The sequence below is a fragment of the Rhinatrema bivittatum genome, chromosome 8 (genome assembly GCF_901001135.1).
Source record: "Rhinatrema bivittatum chromosome 8, aRhiBiv1.1, whole genome shotgun sequence".
NCBI classification, from domain to species: domain Eukaryota; kingdom Metazoa; phylum Chordata; class Amphibia; order Gymnophiona; family Rhinatrematidae; genus Rhinatrema; species Rhinatrema bivittatum.
In genome coordinates, this window is record NC_042622.1 from 213,702,649 (window position 1) to 213,722,759 (window position 20,111).

The 20,111-nt window shown below is 45.1% G+C and overlaps 1 long non-coding RNA gene across 1 annotated transcript in view; it reads left to right on the plus strand.

Moving 5' to 3' along the window:
* The first annotated feature begins 19,049 nt into the window (after positions 1-19,049).
* LOC115098277 overlaps positions 19,050-20,111 on the plus strand; it is a 123,039-nt gene continuing 121,977 nt past the window's right edge. The window contains exon 1 of the long non-coding RNA XR_003858460.1: positions 19,050-19,118. This is a non-coding gene — a long non-coding RNA (uncharacterized LOC115098277). The remainder of the gene's footprint in view (positions 19,119-20,111) is intronic.

The window sequence follows — 20,111 nt, forward strand, 5'->3', positions numbered from 1 at the left end:
TTCTGACCATGATAGGTCTTTCTTCAGGGGATGTAAATTAATATGCTGAATAGTCGGAATTACTTATCTTAAGTTTGTTGCTGTAACATCTCTCTTGTCACTCGAAAACTCCAACGCTTTCCATGCCTATCCAAGGCTGTGTGAGCTGTAAAATGCTGTTAAATGCTGTAAAACTGTTGCATATTTCGAGATCTGTTAACCGAGCAGTTTGCTTCTGGCTGAAAATGAGTTGCCGTGCAACTCTAATCTCCACTATAATTTCTTTAAAAGACTGTCATGAGCTGAATGCTTCACTTTGTTCCGTCGTGGTGTATCTTTCGCTCTCAGAAACGCTCATTGCTGTAACGGACACACTGTATAAGGGTTTCACAGATAAGGCCCTTCATGAACCTAGCTAATACAATAACCGGGCAGCCTGGCCAATCCAGGTACAAGGAGGAAGACTCAGAACCAATGTCAGGATTTCTTCACGGAGAGGATGGTGGATGCCTGGAAAGCCCTTCCCGAGGAAGTGGTGAAAGACCAAAACCGTGAAGGACTTCAAAGGGGCGTGGGATAAACACTGTGGATCCATAAAGTCTAGAGGATGTGAATGAAGAGAGGGTGGCTTGCGGGAAAGACAGCTAATACCTGGAGATAATACCCTTATTCAATAGACACACACACGGTTAATGCGACTCCGACAGTGCAATATGCTTCAATGGCAAGAGGAAATGTGGAAAAAAGGATTTGCATTAACACCCCCCCCCCAAAAAAAAAACCTCACCCTGAGTTGAAAGTGCCCCCTTACAGTGGGAGGTATACAGAGTGTCAGATTGCCTCCTTAAAAGAGTCTCTCTCTCTCCCTCCCTCTCTCTCTCTCCCTCTTGGTGTTCAGGATACCTCTGGCCCAAAATCTACAGACTTGCACCTCCTCAGGTCCAGCAGTAAAATTACACAGGTAACATGGCATGCATGGCTACGGTCAGCCTTGCAAAATTCAGGGGTTATGCATGTAAGCCTCAGCAACACCCCTTTTCTGCCTTTTCTTGACACACGCACAGGTATGTATTTCCTAGGGATGTGCAGCCAGAAAGTATTCGTTGCATTCGGGATACGTATTCGTCGGAGCCCAGATATGTTGCATTTGTTCAATGGCACCCCGATACGCTGATACATGCATTCGTTTTCCGGTTCCCATTAAAGTCAATGGGGGAAGTATTTGCAGCCTATTTTTGGCTGCAGAATTGGGGTTTTATTATCAATTTTGATGAAACTTCTGGGAAGCAATCATCAGAACAAGAAAAGAGCTCCAAGGTACTTAGACTGTGGCAAAGTGGCACCAAAGTGGCATGAATAGCCTAAGGTACTTTAAAGGGGCAAAGGGGTACCAGGAGTGGCAAGAAGAGTGCTTTAATAGAGGCACAAAGCAGCAGTGAGAGTGTCAAAAACACACCACAGCTTCAAAAGAGAGCATCGATAAGAGATGCATGAACCATCGAAGGCAGCACGACAGGCAAAGCAGCAAGACAAGTGGCATCGACATCCTACAGCACAATGAAGGAGGAACATAGCAAGCAGAAAGACTAGCACCAACACACTGAGAAACCATGATAGTGGCAAGAACACCACAAGGAGTTGAGTGAATCATCTGGTGTATGGCAGCAAGGCACAGAGGCAGAGGGTAGATACAGGCTGGCTACACCCGGGGAGAGTTCCCTTTCCTTTGTGCAGGAAAGGGCTCCCAAGAATGGGTTCGCCCCTAGAATGGGGTGTTTCCATTGGCGTCTAGTGAGCTCTTGCTGGTCTTTTAAAATCTGGTAGAGTTAGCAGATATACAAAAGAGAATTTTCAAGGCTGAGGTGGAGGAGGTTCCCATGTAAACAGCAGTTCAACATGGGTCAGAGGGTAGATACAGGCTGGCTACACCCGGGGAGAATTCCCTTTCCTTTGAGCCGGGAAGGGCTCCCCGGAATGGGTTGGCCCCTAGAGTGGAGCACGAGCCTTCAAAGCATGGCGACCTGGAGCAGGGTCTCACTGTGAGCATGGTCTCACTGTGTTGTGTTTGCCACAGTCCAAGTACCTTGGAGATCTTTTCTTGTTCTGAACATGGGTCAACAGGTGGTAAGAGATAGGCTGCAACAATGGGAGAGTTCCCATTCCTTTGAGCAGAAAAGGGCTCCCTGGAATGGGTTGGCCCATAGAGTGTATAATGGTACAAATTGTTAGGATTTAAGCATTTGCAAACAGATAATTGACTTCATAAGCAAGATGGAGGAAGTTCTCTTCTCTGCCCTGAAACTAAAGAAAATTGTTTGTTTTATTTAAGGATCCATGCTGTGAAGGATTACTAATTTGAATTGCCAGAGACTTAGGTTTCCCTTTGCAACGAGGGTTCAGCCGTTAGAACTGGACATAAGGCCTGGATGAACAGGCACAGCAGTCGAGGACAGAGGTCAATACCATGTAGGGACATAAGGCCTGGACAGACAGGCACAGCAGTTGAGGACAGAGGTCAATCCCATGTAGGGACATAAGGCCTGGACGAACAGGCAAAGCAATCAAATCAAACCCTTATAGGGACATAAGGACTGGACAGACAGGCACAGCAGTTGAGGACAGAGGTCTTTTCATGCTTTTCCAGCACTTCATAGTGGATTACACTCAGGTACTGTAGGTATTTCCCTATCCCCAGAGGGTTTACAATCTAAGTCAAACCCTTGTAGGGACATAAGGCCTGGACGGACAGGCACAGCAGTCGAGGACAGAGGTCAATACCACGTAGGGACATAAGGCCTGGATGAACAGGCACAGCAGTCGAGGACAGAGGTGAATCCCACGTAGGGACATAAGGCCTGGACGGACAGGCAAAGCAGTCGAGGACGGAGGTCAAGCCCACTTATGGACATAAGGCCTGGATGGACAGGCACAGCAATACAGGACAGAGTTAATCCCACCTAGGGACATAAGGTCTGGATGGACAGGCACAGCAATTTTTTATTTATTTATTTATATTCCTCTTTCACGCTTTTCCAGCACTTCATAGTGGATTATACTCAGGTACTATAGATAATTCCCTATCCCCAGAGGGTTTAAAATCTAAGTCAAACCCTTGTAGGGACATAAGGCCTGGATGGACAGGCACAGCAGTCAAGGACAGAGGTAAATACCAGGTAGGGACTTAAGGCCTGGACGAACAGGCACAGCAATCGAGGACAGAGTCATTCCCACCTAGGGACATAAGGCCTGGATGGACAGGCAAAGAAGTTGAGGTCAAACCCTTGTAGGGGCATAAGGCATGGACAAACAAGCAAAGCAATCGAGGTCAAACCCTTGTAGGGACATAAGGCCTGGACCGTCAGGCACAGCAATCGAGGACAGAGTCAATCCCACGTAGGGACGTAAGGCCTGGATGGACAGGCACAGCAGTCGAGGACAGAGGTCAATACCACGTAGGGACATAAGGCCTGGACGGACAGGCACAGCAATCGAGGACAGAGGTGAATCCCACATAGGGACATAATGCCTGGACGAACAGGCAAAGCAATCGAGGCCAAACCCTTGTAGGGACATAAGGCCTGGATGGACAGGCACAGCAGTCGAGGACAGAGGTGAATACCACGTAGGGACATAAGGCCTGGACGGACAGGCAAAGCAATTGAGGACAGAGTCAATCCCACCTAGGGACATAAGGCCTGGTGGACAGGTACAGCAGTCGAGGACAGAGGTCAATACCACGTAGTGACATAAGGCCTGGATGGACTGGCACAGCAGTTGAGGACAGAGGTCAATACCACGTAGGGACATAAGGCCTGGACGGACAGGCACAGCAGTCGAGGACAGAGGTGAATCCCACCTAGGGACATAAGGCCTGGACAGTGGACGGACAGGCACAGCGTTTCAGGTCAAGCCCTTGTAGGGTCATACGGCCTGGACAGTGGATGGTCAGGCACTGCGCTTCAGGTCAGGTACATGTGCTGCAGTGCTTATATTATCTGGAGCATAGGAGGCAGTTGGAGCTGCTGCAAGGCTTTCAATTGCTTTTATTCATCTTGCCATTCACAGGGAAAATTTGGAACCCAAGCAAAGGCAGATTTACTTTAAACAACACTAGCATTTCCATCAACTCTGGTGCCAGCCTTGAGTGGTGAGGGCTCATGATATCCCCTGTCATTGAAAAGACACGTTCACTGGGCACACTGGTTGGTGGACATGACAGATATCGCTGAGCCACTTTGGCTAGGTGTGGCCAGACAGTGGACTTGTGTGCCCAATATGTCAGCAGATCTGTCTGCATGTTCTCTGTCGGCTCTGAGAGATACCGTGTCACTGACAGCTGTGCTCGTGTCTCCTTTGCTTGGGTGGGCTGAGAGTCACTCATGCCAGCTGCTTTCTCTCTAGCCCATCGCACAACAGATGAATCTTTATGGGCAACATGCCTTTGGCATTCTGAAGTGGAGGAGGAGGTACTATCTGTCGCTGACACAGCGCTGCTCCTGCTTGGGCTAGCAGCACTACTCTCTGAAGTGCCCGCTGTTTTCACCTCTGCTTCACGCCTAATCTGTCTCTGCCTATGGCGCTCCTGTTCATGGACTTTTGCTAACAGCAGGTCCTTCACCAATAAGAGACAATCGTACTGTAGGGCGAGTTTCCCTTTCACACAGGGATCACAGACTGTGGCGAACATGTATGTGTTCTGTTCTGTTAAAGGCCTTAATCTCTCTTCCACCTACTGCTGCAAAACGTCCAGACAATGCAGAACCTCAACTGTAATTCCTTCTTCCTATTTAAAGGCCTCCAAATGTTCATCCAGAAGATTAACTATAGGGATGATGTCAGCCAAGGTGGCACTTCTGGAACTCAGCTCCTCCATGACATCCTTGAAGGGCTGCAGGATTTTTACCAGCTGACTCATGACTAACCAATCATGATGCCCTAGGGGATTCTGCACACCTATGTCCATTGTACCAGAAAGTTCATGAAGGGGTGTCTGCAGCTCCATTAACCTCTCCAGCATCATAAAGGTGGAATTCCACCAGGTGGCAATGTCTTGATTGTGAGGCATCTCCAAATCAGTCTGCTTTTGTCGGAGAACCTGCCCCGCCTTCACACTTCTGTGGAAGTGCGCAGCTATGTTCCTGCACTTCTGTATTAACCTATGCAGGTATTCATTCTCTTTGTCATTGGAATCCAACCCCAGAGCTGACTTCACTACCAGGTGCACAGTGTATGCAAAACATCAGATGTTCTTAAAGTGCCCGTCGTTTATTGCCTTAACCATGTTTGCACCATTGTCTGTGACAAAGAAACCTGCCTAAGGATTCCTGTCTTGCTGGTGTAGTTGCCAGCCCTCCAGCATCTGTCTGATGCATGCTAGAATATTGGCTGCTGTATGGGCTTGGTCCATCAGGTGGGTGTGTAGTAAAGCCCATCTTCACCCTGATACTTGTTCAGTAATAGAGCTGCTGGCTGCCCCTGCCTCAGCCAGGTCCCACCAGTGTACTGTCAGGGAGAGGTAAGAGTGTGCAGCATTCATGGCGGTCCAGATATCGCAGGTGCAATGCACTCTCCCCTCTGCCTTAGCTAGCAGCGCTTGATTGCGACTGCAACACTGCTTGTACAGGCTGGGGATGACCTTTCTGCTAAATGTGGTTTTGGAGGGAACTTTGTAATTTGGAACTACGACCTTCAGAAAACGCTTGAAACCCACATTCTCCACTAACTGCAAGGGCTGGTCATCAAGGGCAATCATTTCCCCAATGCTCCTGGTTACAACTTTTGAGACTGCCTGCCTCCTACCCCGGGATAGCATTACAGCACTCCACCCCATTTCCTCCATGGTGGGTTGTCGCTTCTGCTACATGTTAGGGGGTTGCTGGCCTGCCACCTGACTGCTAGAAGGGGATGAGGGCGTGGGCTGACTCTGCTGCTTTTGAACCACTTTATGCTGCTTGGAAGGGGTTCCCTGACTGGTACTGCCACCATCCCCAGATGGCAGTACTCTTGTTGGGTGTTGCCTCTTCATATGATGCGTCATGCCAAAAGTAGATAGATGTCTCATTTGCTTGCCTCTGCTAATATCCCTGCCACAGTAATTACACCGAGCAAAATGCAGGTCATCCGTCACTTTAAAGTGGCTCCAGATCGCAGATGTCGTTCGTGATCCTCCCTTCTCTAAAGCCTTGGGGGTGGATGCTGGCACTGGAGCTGAGGTAGTGGGTGCACCCTGAGAAGCAATGCCAGGGGCCTCAGTCACCCTCTGTGCCTGCGCTGACTGCTCTTCCTCCTCCTCCTCATCAGTTTCATCTCTCCCCTGCTGCACTGACGTGGAGACTAAGACAGGACAAACTGATCCCCCTAAAGCTTCGTCAGCTATTACTTCTTCCATTTCTGATGAGAATCCCACACAAGATGATTCTTCATCTGAATCAGAAGCAAACAGTGACTGTGCTACATTGTCAATGCTAAGTGTTAGTCGAAACTTCTGTCCCCCTGCTGCTTTTGGGTGTCAACATTTTGTCTGGCATGACTCAGCCTCCCCTTCCCTAACCTCCAAAACTACAGGGTCAGAAACAGGTGATGACGATGGCGATGCATCATGGCCAGATTTCATTTTTTTCTGGATGGAACTGCCTGCCCCTCCAAAGAGTTTAGATTGCGACAGGTCCCTTTTTAACTTTAATGGGGGAGTGGCACTAGTGTCTTTTGAAGTGCCTACTCTGCCAGTCCCAATCACTCGACTACATCTAGCTTTCCCTGACATTATGGATTTAATGTCACTGCCTAGTGCCTACTGGCTGCCCACTGTCACAGTGCCTTTCTATGCACTAATGTAACGTGTGAGGTGTGTGCACACACATGCAGCTTGCTTGTAAGCACAAAAGAGGCAGACTGGGGATTTCACTGCACAGACCGTCCCAATAATAAAGTTCAGTCTGTTAAACTACCCTCTGCCCACTGTCACAGTGCCTTGCTATGCACTAATGTAACGTGTGTGGTGTGCACACAAATGCGCTTGCTTGTAAGCACAAAAGAGGCAGACTTTGGATTTCACTACACAGACCATCCCAATAATAAAATTCAGTCTGTTAAACTACCCACTGCCCACTGTTACAGTGCCTTGCTATGCACTAATGTAACGTGTGTGGTGTGCACACACACGCAGCTTGATTGTAAGCACAAAAGAGGCAGACTGGGGATTTCACTGCACAGACCATCCCAATAATAAAGTTCAGTCTGTTAAACTGCCCACTGCCCACTGTCACAGTGCCTTGCTATGCACTAATGTAACGTGTGTGGTATGCACCCACATGCAGCTTGCTTGTAAGCACAAATGAGGCAGACTGCGGATTTCACTGCACAGACCAACCCAATTATAAAGTTCAGTCTGTTAAACTACTCACTGCCCACTGAAGCCCAGTGCACAGAGAAACTGAGTGAGTTGAATTAAACAAACTCAGTTAAAAAAAAGCTGGAATTGTTGACACAGCACGGAAATTGATGAAATATATTTTCCAATGCAAATTCTAGCAAAATTGAATATATCTCTCCCAGCCACAACACCCAAATCGTGCTTGCTTGCAGCCTAGCCCAGAGGGTGAATGAAACAAAATGGCACTGCTAGCAGCTTCTCTCCCTGGCACAGAGAGACCGTCTCAGATCACCTAAATAAACAGCTTAAAAAACAAACAGGGCTAGCTGGCACAAGCACTGCATCCAAATAAAGAATAAATATCTTTTTTTCTCTTTACTAACTAACCTAGCTAGCTCTCAGTGCGGCCTCCTTCCAGAAAGACCACCTTCCCACACCACCCCTGCAAAGAAAGTGCGTGGCACGCCGCGTGCTTAAGTATATATAGTGCTGGGTCATCAGGAAAATCATCACCGAGCACTGAATGACAGCGCGATTGGCTGCATTCAGTGCATTTCACAAAATGTTAGCGCTGATACACTGCATTCCGGTATCCATGCCAACCTGTTCGACCCAGTGACTCACAGGAAAGGGCTGGTTTTTGGCTTTGGATAGTGGATACAGCGAAATGGCGTCCTCTGATTGCAAATGGCGGCGAAGAAAAGTGCACGCGCATGCTGTGCGCCGCGCAACAGATGAAACAGATGATAAGTTATATTCATGGGGAGTCGCTATGTGTTTCGCCTCCCCACAAATATAACGAATAGGAACATATACATTGTGGATTGCCAATACGGCGAAAATGAATGCACAACCCTAGTATTTCCCAGTTTTTTAAAAGTCGCATTGCTCGCATTCGGCCCACATACATATGTATGGGCCCATTTTTGAGCCAACAGCGCTTTAAAAAAATACCTTTATTATTTTACTGAGGTGTTTTGCACTGTACATAGCTTAGTCCTCTCGTAATGTAGCTCACCTTGAGCCACCAGTGAAAAAGTGTGAGCTAAATAAATAATACATCAACAAACACAATTGTTTAAGTTTGGTTCTTTTTTTACATTTTTATCTAGTTTAATTTTGCTGATTTATTGTACTCGTTTTCTACACTTGCCCTGTTGTTAAATTATTGAAGCTTAATCTTTGCTAAAGTCTCCTTCAGCACAGAACGGCTCAGCTGCTACATCCATGGGTCTTTGACAGTATTTTACCATATTTCATAAGTCATACTCCTACCTTGGGTGAATTTCTTATTTAAAAAGATGAGTACTAGATTTTTAAAAGATGTTTTCATTTCATTTTGCTTTAGTGAGTACTATATGTTACAATAGCACTCACTGAAACCTTTTAGCGCTGTGATTAAAAAGTTTTAACAACCCCCACCCCCTCCACGCACTTCTCTCATATGCCCCCAGTCCTCTAGTTGGCCGGCATCATTTTGAAGTATGGGACCAGCAGGGCAAGAGTGAGTGAGGGATTGGTCCTGCCCTATTTGGACCCATGACAGGGTAAGATGTGGGATACAAGAGAAGTTTTTAATCCGAGGTTTAAGTGAGAAAGGGGGATGGAGGAACATAAGAACATAAGAAAATGCCATACTGGGTCAGACCAAGGGTCCATCAAGCCCAGCATCCTGTTTCCAACAGTGGCCAATCCAGGCCATAAGAACCTGGCAAGTACCCAAAAACTAAGTCTATTCCATGTAACCATTGCTAATGGCAGTGGCTATTCTCTAAGTGAACTTAATAGCAGGTAATGGACTTCTCCTCCAAGAACTTATCCAATCCTTTTTTAAACACAGCTATACTAACTGCACGAACCACATTCTCTGGCAACAAATTCCAGAGTTTAATTGTGCGTTGAGTAAAAAAGAACTTTCTCTGATTAGTTTTAAATGTGCCCCATGCTAACTTCATGGAGTGTCCCCTAGTCTTTCTACTATCCGAAAGAGTAAATAACCGATTCACATCTACCCGTTCTAGACCTCTCATGATTTTAAACACCTCTATCATATCCCCCCTCAGTCGTCTCTTCTCCAAGCTGAAAAGTCCTAACCTCTTTAGTCTTTCCTCATAGGGGAGTTGTTCCATTCCCCTTATCATTTTGGTAGCCCTTCTTTGTACCTTCTCCATCGCAATTATATCTTTTTTGAGATGCGGCGGTGTCAGTGCTGGAAGCAAAATCTTCAGAGGGTTAGCCGGGTTAGTCTGGTGTACCAAAAAAGACAGGGGTCGAGGAGTGGCACCTTATAGACCAACTCATTTACTAAAGCATGAGCTTTCGAGGACAGAGTTCACTTTCAAGGACAGATTCTACATCTGACGAAGTGGGCTCTGTCCTCGAAAGCTCATGCTTTAAATAAATTGGCTAGTCTATAAGGTGCCACTCGATTCCTGTCTTTTTTTTGCTGGAATAAAGGCGATGAACAAAAAAAACCAAACCCAAACCAAATTTCATTCATTTTTTTTTCCATCCATTTTCTTTAGAAAGCAAAATGAAACAAAAAACGCATTCCTGGAAGACAGTAGCCAATTCCTTCTCAGACATTAAGGGGGAAGATGTGAAGCCGACTGTTGGGTTTGTGGACCCATGGGTAGTTTGGGTACATTGTATCTACGGGCCTGCAAGCTCAGAGTCAATGGAAAGATCCCCGTGGAATTTCTCTTTGAAAATGTGGGCCGGTGGTGAATGCAGGTACCTCCTACTCGCAGAGTCCGCAGGTTAAAGCGCACACTAAAGACTTTCAGAATGAAATTCCTGCACAAATTCCTCTTCCCCTACCCATTTATTTTCTTGGGTGCAAGTGCGCGCCCTGTGAACATGCATACTTTTACCCGCAATGAGGGAGCCATGTGTTCAAACATACGTGTTACATGGATAAACTCCTATTTATCCATCTAAAATGTTTTAGAAAATTACCATCCAACAACTGTGCATCTGCCATCCCATCAGGCACACAACCCAACGCTTCCAGTCTTCACATGGAAATATCAGTTGCCCTGCTCTATCTGCACCAAAATTGTCTTTATTTGCATAAATATGTGTGCCAATGTCTTTCATCCATCCTCTTCCACGTATAATAATTCACAGGGCTCGTTTGCAAATGATAAATCTATAGCAGGAAAATGCAATCAATCAACATATTCCATGAAACTTGTTTCAATAATTCATAGAAAGGCTCAGCAGTGACTAACAGCGCACTTCCCCAAACAGCCTGGGCCTTTAAGTGCAAACTATGTATTATTAATAGCTTAAATAAGCATATTCTAATTGCAGAAAGATACTGAAATTACCGCCTTCAACCTGTGAGTAATGAAGTCAAAGATGCTCTTTACTTAATGGAAGCTGCTTCCCTGCATAATCGGACTAAAAATGGGGGGATTTTTATCAAGAGGAAAGAATTACAATAGAAGAGTTTAAATGCTGGTGTGTTAATTACAGGCATCTTTAGGACATGAGAGTACAACTTCACCAGTTACCAATAGCCGCAAAGCCTAGGGCCCTGTGCAGAGAGAAAGGATTCCTGACTCTGACCCGTGACAGTATGTCATACGAGCCTGTGCAGAGGGAAGGGAGACCTCTGGACAGGGCTCTGCACGGAGAGCAGGCAGTCCTTACTCTCTCCTTATGGCAATATATCCTGGGATCCTCTGCAGAGGAAAGGGAGTCTTCACTCCGTCCCCATGACAGTATGTCAGGGAGCCCTGTGCGGCGGGCGGGAAGGCCTCACTCTGTCTCTATCACAGCGTGTCCAAGGGTCCTATACAGGGGACGGGAGGCCTTACTGTGTTCTTATGACAGGGTAATCCTTACCCGGGGGGGGGTTAGTCCCCAGGGCACACAATCACATTTATAACCTCTGGGGCTGCTCCGGCTAGCTGACTCCTTCCCAACTCGACTCTTGATCCCTGGGGGGGGGGGGGGGGGGGGAAGATTCTTGCTATATGGGGGGAGACTCTCGTCTATGGCCCAGACAATGAAAGAAACATTAGTGTGTCCCTTGTGTGTGTTTGTAGCTGTGGCATCCTCTCGAGGGAGATGTGCTTTGGTCCCAAGTTAGTGGAGATCCGGATGGCGGCTTAGCAAGTCGGACAGATGCGTCACTCCTGTCTTTGGTCGTTTTCCTTTGAAGTCCATGCTGAATTCAGCACGGAAGCGCAGACAGAGCCAGGGAGCACTTAGCTTAGGAAGCACCCCCGGCGTTTATCTTTGGTAGGATCTATGGACGCCCATGTCCGGCGTGGAATTACAGCCGGTGAGGGAAGTTCGCAGACCGTCGAATTGGGGGGGGGGGGGGGGGAAAGAAGAAGAGGGAGGAGACGGCAATGAGCTGCTGACATCTTTTTTCCCAGCAGAGAGGACACTACCCGCTAACCCTGCCGAGATAAAGAACCTCCCTACACTGGGAGACCAAGGGAGACCTGAATGGTTAACCCCCGGTGTGCCTCTGCCGGAGCCCGTGTGCTTGGAGCAGGAAGACCCGACTTGGCGTGAGATCATTGGGGCTGGCGGGGGAAGGCCTGTTGGAGCTGCTGAACCGGAGGCCGGAGAAGCAACGACCAAGGACTTGGTGTTTCAGGCAGCCGACTTGGTAAGGCCTCAACTTTATTCTTTAGAAACGTTTTGGGAAGCAATAAATACCCTCAATAAGAATATGATATTACAACTGCACACTGTTACAGACAATGTTAGAAAGCTTGAACAGCGGGTGAGTGAGGCGGAAAATGAAGTTCTGAGATCCAAGGAGAAGGCAGATTCAGTTAAAGTGAATTTGGAAAGTAATGCAAATATCCAACAAATGCTCATTAAAGAAAATCAACAACTGCAGATGAAGCTGGAAAACATGGAAAATCAGCTGAGAGGGAGAAATTTGAGGTGCATAAATTTCCCTAAAGTGGCATATATTCCACCGAAAGATATCTGGAGAAGATACTTAATGGAGATTTTGAAAATCCCTGAAGGTGCTTTACCCATTATGGAAAAGTATATTATATGGCCCCATTAAGGAAGAGAGAATCGGATGAGGATAACATACAAGTGTTAACTCCAAAGGACCCTCCCAATTTGGAGATTTCAGCAGTATTGGAGCAAACAGAAGTTAGCATGACCACACCTGCTACATTAATAGTAACTTTCCTATTAAAATCTGATCAAGAATGGATTTTTAAGAAATATTTTTCTCATAGATCTGAGCGCTTTCTGAATTTAAAAATTCAAATATTTCCTGATATATCTAGATAGACACAAAAGAGGAGATAACAATTTTTATTGTTGAAGCCTAGAGTTCTTGAATTAGGTTTATTATTTGCCTTAAAATTTCTGTGCAAATGTTTAATTACAGACACATTGGACCTATACGGTAATTAGGACCTATACACTAAAAAATGAGTCTGTATGCCTGACAGACTCACTCAGTTTAGAGGTCCTACATATACATAAGAAATATGGACTATTAATTGCTTATGAGGTTCTGTATTTATATTGGTGACAAAATGAATACCAGTTACCTTTTTGTGTTTTGATGTGTGCTTCATGAGTAAAAATTTGTTGGGCTTATATAGTGCAAATGTTTAATTAAACATCTAGGGATATCATATCTGTTTTACCTACCATCACAGTTGACTGCTTTCCTGGCTAATAAAATAGGTCCTCAGTTTAGCTCCTCACCGGCCTCTGGCTAGAGCTCAGATCAGGTTTTGACCTCTAAAAATGTATAAGGATTCCACAGCTTCCTTATTTTCTCCAGTTTTTTTGTCTTTAATGTAATATTGCATTAATGTTTCTAGGAAAAAAATTATTTCTATTGTAATATAAACTTTCTTTAGATTTAATAAATCTTGGGCCATATAGTGGGCTTGATAGACATTCAATGTATGTACTGCTTCTTTAATAATGTGGATTACCGCATGCATTTCCTGTTCAAATGATTTACTTGAATAATAATTAGTAAAAGTGATAAATAGCAAATAAATAAATAAATAAAAAATAGTCTTCATTGAGCAGATGGCGTACTGGAGCACCCCAAATAAAGTGCTTACTGCTAAGGATTCATTAGACCCTGTGGGGATTGGCAAGGCTGCAAGGTGAGGCTGAGACTCTGGGGTTACCCAATAGATGGTTAGGAGTCTGTTATCTCTCTAATAGTAATGATTCTTGACTTTAAAGATCAGACTGCAAATTTGGTGATAATTTCACAAGGTCTGTTTGTTTACAGAAGCAAGAACAGAGAATGAATGCAATCCACAGGCTGTTTACAGTGAATGAACTAGGGTGTGCAGGGGCAGGGTGTATTTTGGTTTTATTTAGTTGGAGGAGGATATTGATTTGTTCTTCATTTTCTTTTGTTTCAGTTCATGCTGTTTGCCAATTGCATGCACTATTACCAAAACCCATGCTGACAAAGTTAAAAGAAAGCCCTCCAGGATTGCTCCTGCCCATTGGAACCCCAGCTTCAAATTGCCATTTTGGAATATGGCAATTGTGGGGCAGGACTGACTTGGCATCATTCGTACCCTCTTTGGATCCCAGCCAAAGCAGGCATCCCTAGGAGATAGGAGTCCAGGAGAAGCCTAGAAGCAAATCTGGGGAGGCTTTTTAAAAATCTGATTGTGTGTTTAGTCGATAGGGGTGGGAGAAGAAAAATGTGGAAGCCAAATGAAAACCCAAGAAAACTGTGCTTGTTTTTTTTCTTTCATTTAGTTTCCAAAATAACATTAACATTTCCTATTTCTTTTCAAATAGAAGTAGCTTCCTAAATACTGCACCTTCTCAAACAAAATGATACACAGTTCTGGCTGAAGCTGACGGAGACATTCCTCTTCAAGCTCCATGGGACTCACAGGGATACTGCAGCTGTGGTGCTCAAGTCCCTGTCTCCCTGAGCTGATGTGAGGCCAGCACAACTGAAGTTTCCTCAGGGCAGACCCAGGACAAAGTTCTTTAGATTGTGTTGCATTCTTCTCCTAGGGGCAAGCTGGAACACCCAATCTAGGGGCTGGGCAGATAGTTGCATTTCTCATGACATCTGGTAACTCACCCAGTGTCAGATGTTACTCCTTTGGTTTCCTCCCACAGACAGTCCCTATGATCTAAAGGTTTCTGCGTTCTATGGTCTCACTACGTACACACAATAGGGCTCAGATGAATCAAAAGGAGTTAAAGATGTAGGGGTGAATTTTCAAAGGAGTTATGTGCATAAAATTTGATTGCGTACATGCGTACCTATTTTCCTACTTCTATTCAACTATTCGTATATTCACTACTATTTGTAATGAGGTGCTGGCCATGGAACATCTCTGTGACCGACGACTATTCCCAGGATGCCGTAGCAGTGACACATGGCTCAGACGCCATCGATGGGATCCCAACCCACCGCCACAGCCTCCCTTAGGCACCTGTGCACTTCTTCCAAATATGAAGGTCCCATGGCAGGAAATGAACCAGTGGCGCATTGCAATGATGTCAGCGCAGCAGGGTATTTAAACCCTCACCATGCTCCCAGCCAGCAACTCCTGTGAGCCTTGCCTACAGAGCATGTTGCTTCTCTCTTATGTTTCCCATTGTTGCTGCCTTCTTCCAGTTGTTTCAGTTCTTGTCCGTGTTGCCTGGTCTGTGTTCCTTGTTTGGTTCTGACTTGTTCCTTACCTCTCTGATCATTGACCTTGCCTATCTCTTTCCCTGCCTGTCTCCTGTCTCCCTTCTCCACTCTCCTCTGCCTTGTTTGTTCTGTTTGTCCTGCCTGCCTTGACTGGTCTTCCTGGTACTGATCATTGCCTGGACCTGACCTTGCCTGATTGCCATCTGCCCTGACCACTGCCTGGATCTGACGTTGCTTGTTTTGCTGTCAACTTTGATCCTCAGCCTGCTTCCTGATTTGCTCTTGCTCCTGAGACTTTTCACCTTAGTCCTACCGGCCCCTAGAACCTAAGAGCTCAACTTGCAGGGAATGGGGTTGATAAGGTGAAGCCCCGCTCTAGTATCTCTCTGAGCGAGTCTGCCTACTGTTGACGGGAGCCTATCGGGTTCACCCGTGGGGCTGCACCAATTTTGAGACAGCCGAGGGCTCACATTTTGTGTCACTGTTCACTAGTATCTACAGCTTACATAAGAACATAAGAAGAACATAAGAAAATGCCATACTGGGTCAGACCAAGGGTCCATCAAGCCCAGCATCCTGTTTCCAACAGTGGCCAATCCAGGCCATAAGAACCTGGCAAGTACCCAAAAACTAAGTCTATTCCATGTAACCATTGCTAATAGCAGTGGCTATTTTCTAAGTGAACTTAATAGCAGGTAATGGACTTCTCCTCCAAGAACTTATCCAATCCTTTTTTAAACACAGCTATACTAACTGCACTAACCACATTCTCTGGCAACAAATTCCAGAGTTTAATTGTGCATTGAGTAAAAAAGAACTTTCTCCGATTAGTTTTAAATGTGCCCCATGCTATCTTCATGGAGTGCCCCCTAGTCTTTCTACTATCCGAAAGAGTAAATAACCGATTCACATCTACCCGTTCTAGACCTCTCATGATTTTAAACACCTCTATCATATCCCCCCTCAGTCATCTCTTCTCCAAGCTGAAAAGTCCTAACCTCTTTAGTCTTTCCTCATAGGGGAGTTGTTCCATTCCCCTTATCATTTTGGTAGCCCTTCTCTGTACCTTCTCCATCGCAATTATATCTTTTTTGAGATGCGGTGACCAGAATTGTACACAGTATTCAAGGTGCGGTCTCACCATGGAGCGATACAGAGGCATTATGACATTTTCCGTTTTATTCACCATTCCTTTTCTAATAATTCCCAACATTCTGTTTGCTTTTTTGACTGCCGCAGCACACTGCACCGACGATTTCAATGTGTTATCCACTATGACACCTAGATCTCTTTCTTGGGTTGTAGCACCTAATATGGAACCCAACATTGTGTAATTATAGCATGGGTTATTTTTCCCTATATGCATCACCTTGCACTTATCCACATTAAATTTCATCTGCCATTTGGATGCCCAATTTTCCAGTCTCACAAGGTCTTCCTGCAATTTATCAAAATCTGCTTGTGTTCCTTGTGTCATCTGCAAATTTGATTATCTCACTCGTCGTATTTCTTTCCAGATCATTTATAAATATATTGAACAGTAAGGGTCCCAATGTAGCTTCAGCTGCATTTGCAGTTTGTCTCCCTCTGATTACTGGGTTTCCAGAGACTAATAACAGCTGAACCAGGCATTGCTATCTGTACAACTTGCTATGAGTGTTTAACTGTTTCATCATTCTAATAAATGTTTGGAATTCAAGAACTGAATCGTCTGGTATCTGAAACCAGAATAAAGGTTTAAGTGACTGTCTAGGTACTCAAACTAGAGACTGAGGGCTGAGGGCACTACACACATAAGTGCACATGTGCATATGTTATAGTCTGAGTGTACCTGATACGTGTTTAAAAGTTATCCCCATAGTGTTCTTTTACCATTAGGATCCCCATTAACATATGTGCACCTGGTCACGTTGTGTGACAGGGCTATATTTAAATTTTATGTATGTATGTATTTATTTATTTATTTAATCACATTTATAAACTGCTTTTCCAGCAGACAACTGCTCAAAGCTAAAACTATAAACAATAAAAAGTATAAGCACAAAATATTTTGGACTCAATACAGAAGCCTTAGGACTGTTGGTTATGACCTGCATAGAAAAGAATTAGTTATGCACTGGGGAAAGTCAAGTCAGCCAACAAAATCCCGACATATAAATTCTATGTGAAGATCTGTATAGGTCAGAGACTTTGAACCAGGCGTGTGCAGGCAAAAATGTTTTGTGTCATCTAAGTTTCAATGGGCCCGATATTCAGCACTGGCCAGGTAAGTAACTTAGCAGTCGTATATGTCTTATCGGGGCTAAGTTCTGCGGCCAAGGCACTACTTAGCCAGATAAGTTAAATCTGACAAAGTTACATTAGCTCTATGGCTGATCAAACTTATCCGATTAACTTAACCGGATGAGAATCAATATTGCTACTTATCTGGTTAAGGTAACCAGTTAAGTAGCACCACCCAGATCCACCCTCTGTGCGCCCACAAATTGGCCGGCTAAAAGATAGCCGGATAAGTGACTTACCTAGCTATCTAGCAGTTGCTGTTTTTCAGCAGAACACTAGATTTTTTATTTATTTATTTATTTATTAACTTTTATTTACCGACATTCGTGCAGCACATCATGCCGGTTTACAAAAAACTCAGATAGCTTGATAAATCCTATTTATCTGGCTATTCAGCTCTAAACATGCTTTCAATATAAGGCCCATTATGTTTTAAATTCTTTTATTTTAATTTTTTTAAAATAACTTTATTCAGGCAAATGTCATTTATTTATTTATACAGAAAATCTAACATATAATATATATATACTCTATTAGTAGATACAAAATACTAATAGCACACCATTCTCCGTGTAAACCCTATACATTCCTTTCTCCCCACTTAGTAGCCAGGATAAGTTTCTTTGCATTTTGCATCATTAAACTAATGTATAAACAAACATTACACCTGTGTATTATGTAGGAGGGAATTTCCAAAGATATTTACAGTATGTATCTTTATGGCTGTTATAAGAGAGTTTGGGACTCAGGGTTTTGTGTGTACTTTTATGAGCACAGGGGAGAAGTGTTCCAGTCGCTGGAGCTGGCGCAGAGTTGGACTTAGGCTCATGCTTTTGTTTGTTTTTACAAAGTATTGTGCACGAGTCCACCCGCACGAGTTACAGTACGCCCTCGATAGCGCGGGTGTAACTTTGTGCTGAGTGAGTTTGTGCACATACCAGAGCTCTTGCCTGGAGATTTTCAAGGCAAACCTTATATCCGTGCTCCCTGAGCGTAGTGTGCACATCAGAGCCGTACATCATATTCATGTTAACGTAGGATGCTCACTGGCTCCTATATTCCGTTTAATTTATTTGATTGATTTGTATCTTGCTTTTCAGGCACGTCAAAGGCAGATTATATTCAGGTACTTCCTTATCCCCAGAGGGCTCAGAATCTAAGGGCCTGCTTTCCTAAGACCTTTTCTCCCATTCTGTGTGTATGGGATAAATGCTCAGCAAAGGAGGCCCTGGGTTTGCACCTGTGGCCATGGAAGGTGAGGTGACTTTGCCCAAGGTCACAAGGAGGGCCAGTGGGAGTTGAACCCTGGCTTCCCTGGTTCACAGCTCACCCCTTTAGTACACACTTACTTGAGATCAGATGTACAGGAGGTGAGTTAAACATGCTGTTGTGCACACACTGTGTGTCCCTATGGACTGGATGCTGAATATGAATGAGGGGGATGGGAGTGGAGGTTCTTGTGAAAACCTCCTTTATATGGGGAAAATTTTAGTTTTCTAATTTATTTCTTTTCAAATTTTCTTTTTTTTTTTTAGCCTGGCCCTTTTAGTACGATTTTTCCCAGAGTAATTGATGGGATTTACCCCTTGAGGAGTTTTTTTTTAAATTGAAAAATCACAAGTTCAATTAAATATTTCTTGCCTGGGGTCTCTCTATTTTAATGTTAATAATTGTTATAAATGGCTTTTTTTTTTTTTTTTCCAAATTGTTGGTACAATGCTTCAGTTTGATGGAACACTGATTGGTTGGTAGCATCATGTGACTGCCCTTTTTGCAAGCTGGCAAACCCCGTTGAGCTGCGGGTCGTTTGCGCCTGTCCGTGAATGATTAATCGGGTTCATTCAAGAAGTAAGCTTTTGGAATGGTCTCCTAAATCATTGGTGTGGTGTTTTATTGCAGCGGGGGTATTGACTGGCGGGGAGCTCCGTGTGACCGTCTTTTCCGGGAAGTTTGCAGGCAGCCTGGAAGTTTGTGAAAGGCTGCCCTGCAGGTTTCCGGCTGCTGTCAGGCTGGAAAAGGCGCAGCCGCCCCAGCTCTTGCCTGGCTCGATCCTCGTACTGGGTCCTACTGCCACTAGTGTTACCCCTCTAGAGCAATAGCTGGGAACCCACCAGCGGCTAGGGAGACCCCGCCCCCTTTCATGTACTCAGACAGTAGGGAGAGCTGCTCCGCCCCGCCCCGTCCCGCCCTCTCTCCGCTTTGGTTTGCGTCCCTGCTTTCATGCAGGGGTTAGGGCTTTATTGGTACTGCGTCTGTTTTTTTCCTGCTGAGCCATTTGTAACGAAGAGGAGAAGGCAGTGGCAGACAAACTCGCCTCTGCTAGCCTACTTAAAGGCTTAGCACGGGCAGCAATGGAAGTTGTAGTGCTCAGAGAGCACTACAGTGGCCATTGGTACCCTACCCACTCTTGAAAACTAACATAGAGGGTTCAATTTGTTTTGATTGCTCGCTGGGCACATGCATACATTTTAATTTCTCTTAGTCCAGAATTTGCTTATAGTGGTGGTGTGTGTTTTTCCTACTGGACTGTCGCAGAGGACCTCCGGAAACCCCCCCCCACCCCAAGGCTAGTTCATCACCTGCCCCTCCCCCCATGTAGGAAAAACCCAGGAGCATGGGAGCTGGAATGGCCCATCACTCCCCCCCCCCCCCCCATGAACCCCCTGTCACCGAGGAGAAGTTGGCACAGAGCTGCAGAAAACTGAAATAATATTTTCGGTATTGTTTGCAGATCCTCTCTTACAGCAATGAAATTGTTTCATGCTATAAACTTCCCTAAAGAACTAGATTGGTAGATTTTTCATTTGCAGAAGTGTAACTGTGATCGTGAGTGCTTTCTAG